General features: G+C 43.9%; 1 non-coding gene across 1 annotated transcript; it reads left to right on the top strand.

The window, feature by feature from the left end:
- Positions 1 to 4,521: 4,521 nt before the first annotated feature.
- LOC123822296 lies at positions 4,522 to 4,653 on the top strand. The gene has a single exon (XR_006786267.1). It is a non-coding gene; the product is annotated as a small nucleolar RNA SNORA66 (small nucleolar RNA).
- Positions 4,654 to 5,185: the final 532 nt, after the last annotated feature.

Here is a 5,185-nt window from a genome sequence, read left to right as displayed (position 1 = left end):
TCATGTTGTTGGATCCAAGAGCTTTTCTCCTATTGGTTCACAGAGGTAAAAAAAAAAAAAAAAAAGGAAAAGAAAAACCCGCACACTGTACAGAGTCAGCTCAGAAAGTGGGAAGACCAGAACAACATCAACCACAAGCATTTATTGAGCACACTGTAAGAGGCCCTGAAGGATTAATAATTTCCATCCTGGCCCTCAGATGACCTTAGCCCCACTCTTCCTCTTGATAAAACCCAAATGGCCCAGCCAAGGGAGGCTCGTCCAGAGGAGCAACTCCTCACCCCACCCCCAAGGACCCTTTTTCAGTCTCTAGTCCCACAGCTCGCTGAACTTCAGTTGACCTCGCTTTGCTAAAGTTCTATAAAAATTCCACCCTCCTTGGCCAGGCAGAACACCCCCTCGGTGCCTCCTCTTGCTGTGACATTGTGAATGAAGGTCCGTGCCTCAGGGCTCTGCTGGGTTTTCCCGCACATGGGGCTTTCCATGCTTGGCATGTTCTATTTAATCTAATACTCATAACAACTCTCTAGGTGGGTGCTGTTACCAATGCCATTTTACAGAGGGCGAAACTCAGGAGTGAAAATTGTACTTGGTGGTCATTTCCACGACAGCTGGTATGCAAAGAACTCACAGAAGATCATACGATTCTGATGGGAGGGGTCTGAACCCCATCACTGCTGACATTTTGGGCGGATAATTATTTGTTGTAAGGGGGCCAAGAACCCGAAAGGAGAAGAGGATTAGCATTTCCTTTTTATATCCTTTTAAATTTTTACTTCGGTTCCACTTTTCAAGACACGCATTTATGAGTTTTGTAATTTGAAAAGCTTCAAGGAAGGAAACTTTCAAGAGACAAGAAAGATCACCTTTGTTTTCTCAGCAGCCACATCACGTGACTGGTTTATGTTGAGCGCATGATTAATTAAACTTTATAAGCCTCCTTTTACATACATCGCTTTGTCTCCTCCATCCTGCACTCATAAAATTGATTTTTCCAGCAAACTTCAGAGCCTTATATCTAATCTGTGATGAATTTCACGTTCTTTGTTTTGGTTTTTCATTGCAAACTGAAAAGAGTCTCATGTGGACTCTTACAAGTTATCCAACTTACAAGCCATCTCCCCCACCTCTTCACCCTCTGCCATTGTGGTCTCCGCATTTCTAGGCTAAAACAGTGCCCCTGTGGACAGAGCAGGCAGCTCTGGGCTACTTCACTGAAAACCTCCTGTCCAGAAGTGGTAAGATATTCATAAACATTGCTCTAAACTGTTTCACCAGCCCACTGTCTCTGGACCTGACCATAACTCTTGTGGGTCCTTAGCACCCTGGGACTGGTGAACTCTGGAGCTGGGCACAGTTGACCTGGCCATAGGGGGCACCTTCGATTGCCCAGCTCAGAATCTGCTAAGCATATATATATATCCCACCAGAATCAGCAAGTGCTGTAAGGTGATTCTATCCAGAGAGGGGGGAAAAATTGAACCTAGAAACTGCTTACCTGAAACCCAATGTGGGAGAATGAGGAGACAACACCTACATGTTGAACAGGGCTCTCTTTTCCACCTGGTGTCTGATACAAAGAGTACGAGGGGGGATTTACATGGGTGAGCAAACAGTTAAGATTTGGGAAAGTGGGAGCAGTTGTTCAGTATGACCCTGATTTTGAAAATCAAGCTTTTATCCGCCCCCAGTCTTCTGGAGACACGTCATTCCCATGGTTCCTCCAAGATGGCCAGCCGGGAGCATGGGGTCACAGAGGCAGACTCCCGAAGGGGCTGTAACGTAAATGTTGGCCTTGAGCATCCATATTCTTCTGCCAGCACCTTGCTTCTTCATCCCCCCCCGCCTCGCTTTTCCCACCTTGCTAAATCCTCATTTTTAGGAGCCCGAGAAGTCACCTAACGATTCCTTTCTTCACACCAGGTGAGGTCTCCATGAACTCACATGTGTGGCCCCCACATGGTACACGGAACACCGGATGTACAAATATCCCAGCAAATTTCCACCGAAGAATGAAGTCCTTGGATGCAGCCACTGAGCAGGGCCATTCCCCCCTTGCTCAGCCCTGCGCGGCATGCAGCAGACGCTCAGAAAATACTTGGCGAATGGAGGAATGAATAGAGGAAGCGATTTTCATCCATCTAAAACAGGTGTTTTACGACTTCTTTCATTTCTTGGGCTTTGATTCCTTTCAAAATATTTCCTCTAAAATACCTTCCCCTTTGGAACACGGTTTTCCTGGATGCAACAGCAGAACTCAGCTGAGCCGCCGCGCTCTCCCTCCGTCATCTGTTAGCTTCGGGCCATCTGCTCCAAGCAGAGGGCCTCTCCGCTGCTTGCGTGCTCCACACATAGCTTGAAAGGGTCTTTTTGTTGTCGGGCATTTTTTTGCAAGGATTTTTTTGCAAGCCTCAGCGCATTCCGGGCATCACCCTCCAGAAATCACGTTAATCAATTTGCACCATTCATCACGATTCCGGTTCAACTCCTTCACGTCCTGTGCGTGTCCTCTCTCAAAGCGAGCTCACCTCCTAGCGCCTGAGCCACCGCGTACCTGTCTGGACAACGCCCCTCGCCTTTTTCCTCAGGACCCTTCACAAGCGTGCTGTTCGGATTTCAAGTACAGAAGACCTGAGCTCTATCTTCTTATTACAATCTGGAGCCATAAAATACGCATGTTTTTAATAAGTACTTCAGATAACTTCCCTAAAAATCTGTGACCAATGGTGTTGATCTTTTGGTTATTAATTTTTTCTCCCAGATTATGCTATTTCTGCTTCCTAGTCTGTTTTTTGTCCCGTTTGTCCAGCTGAAGAAGTATCAAGGATACGTGAGTTACAATCTACTTTGACTACTTAAAAGCTGTTTAACTGAGCCATTTTTTGCTCTCTGAGTGCCTCAGTTTCTCCACCTGTAAAATGGAGATGATAATTGGACCTATTCAAGTGGCATCATCCCTCATACAATTAGCTTCTATTGTGTAACAACTGTTTATCACAGAGCTTCTCAACCAGGGTAGTTTATTTTATTTTATTTTCCCCCGGGAGACATTCGGTAATGTCTTGAGACAGTCTCGATTTTCACGACTGGGGGGAAGTGGGGGAGGGGGTTTGCTACTGCCCTCTAGTGGATGGAAGAATGCTGCTAAACTTTCCACAACAAAGAACCACCCATCCGAAATGTCAATAGTGCCAGGGTTGAGAGCCCCTGGGGATGTACCCGCTATGAAGACAAGAGCCATGTAGGTCATAATCATTACTGTACCCCTGGCACCTCGCACAGCACATGCACATCGTGGGTATGTAGTGAATGTGGAATGAATATTAGTGCTAAACGAAGTTCTGCAGGCTGCCTGAATTCCAATCTCTGGAAGAGAGTTACAGAGTTAAAAAAAAAATCACAGAATGAAGCATTCACTCATCAACCACCAGTCCAGTACCCTGCGACTAGAAAGGTCGGCCCAAAATAGAAAAGAAGAGAAGCCCCTAGGTATTCTCAAACACACTCACCCAGGGGTGAAAGTGTACCAGTCGGCTCTCAGGCTGGCTGGGGTGGGAGAGGGCACAGAGCCCCTGTGTGCGGGGTCTTCCGAGCTCTGCCGTGTAAAGGCTGGGCTGGCCAAAAGTCCTTATGGGTTTCTTTTTCTGTAAAATAAAAGACACGTTCTTCATTTTCACCAATAACTTTGCTGATTTGGATATCCAGAAAATGTGTGTGTGTGACAGAGCTGCTGGCCCAGTACCACAGAATTGTCTGTTTTGGAAGTCACATGACCTCCTGGCCCAAATGAAACAGACTCCATAGAAAGTCTACAGAGTGCCCTGGCTGGCATAGCTCAGTGGATTGAGCATGGGCTGCGAACCAAAGCGTCACAGGTTCGATTCCCAGTCAGGGCACATAACTGGGTTGCAGGCCATGGCCCCCAGCAACCGCACATTGATGTTTTTCTCTCTCTCTCTTTCTCCCTCCCTTCCCTCTCTAAAAATAAATAAATAAAATCTTTAAAAAAAAAAAAAAAAGAAAGTCTACAGAACCTAGAGAGAGTCCACATTCCAGCTCCAGGGAAAAGACTGAAGCCATATTCAATAACCCACCACACATCAAACACCATTTCTATGTAAGTGGGAGGGAGACATCTTTTATATTCACGTTTCAGCAGAGTCAATAGCAAATTTGAATTGGAAAGCAGGAATTGATAATAAGAAATATCAATATGCTTATTTATGCTGTTTTTTTAAAAAAAATGGTGATTATAAAAGTTGTGTTCAGTTTCCCAAGAGAAAGATTTTAATACTCCTTAAACAAATTTCCCTGTGGGTAAATAATTCAGGAGTAAAGCTCAGGAAAGATAAATGTTCATCATTGGAGGAATATGTGCTATATTAGTCATCAGGAAAATTAGAGTAATTAACATGAGTAAACTCCAAATGTATTTAGATTAAATGAACTGACAGTTTTTCTTTGGAGAGCTGAAAGACTTGTTTCACACTCCTTGGACTGCTGTTTTGAACAATGGCTATGGTACAAACTCAAGCATTATCTCTGCGTGATGTTGCAGAAGTGGAGGAACCAGATTTTCTAAAGTAATTGTGATGATAGAAATGTGTTAGCCTCAGAAGCTACTGAGCTGGTTCATTCCATCCTAGTACAGTGGGGAAAAAACAAAAACAAAAAACAATGGCTATAACATCCTTCCCTTGTATGAAATACAGCTATACTGCTTAACCACAGTAATAGGAGTAATACACATGTTATAATGAGCCTGGGCTTAAGTGCATCACTGGGAAATCATTTGAATGGAGGAAAGGAGAATTTGGTATAATAAGAGAACTTCAGCTTTATTGTGTTAGATTGTGGCAGATTCTCTACTTTGCAAAAGCCTCCGAGTCTTAGTTCAATAGGCTATTATAATAATGCACATCAAAAATATTTTCCCAAGTTTGGAGAGTGGAATTTGTTTTGCAGAACAAGGAGAGAGAGAGATTTTCCAATACAATTAGAACACACTGTACATAGAGAAATTATTTTGGGGATGCCCCCTTGTAATTGCACCAGTTTTAATTTATAGTAGCCATTTATTATTTCCACTGCTTTGTTTTCAGATGAAAGTTTTATGCTCTGCAGAAATTCAGTGCAATGAGGCAGGCCTAGTATTATTTTTTGTTGTGCTGTGTTACATCCAATC

This window comes from Phyllostomus hastatus, unplaced genomic scaffold (genome assembly GCF_019186645.2).
Source record: "Phyllostomus hastatus isolate PE091 unplaced genomic scaffold, TTU_PhHast_1.1 phas_contig_40, whole genome shotgun sequence".
NCBI lineage: Eukaryota > Metazoa > Chordata > Mammalia > Chiroptera > Phyllostomidae > Phyllostomus > Phyllostomus hastatus.
This window is presented reverse-complemented; position numbering and strand designations above follow the sequence as displayed.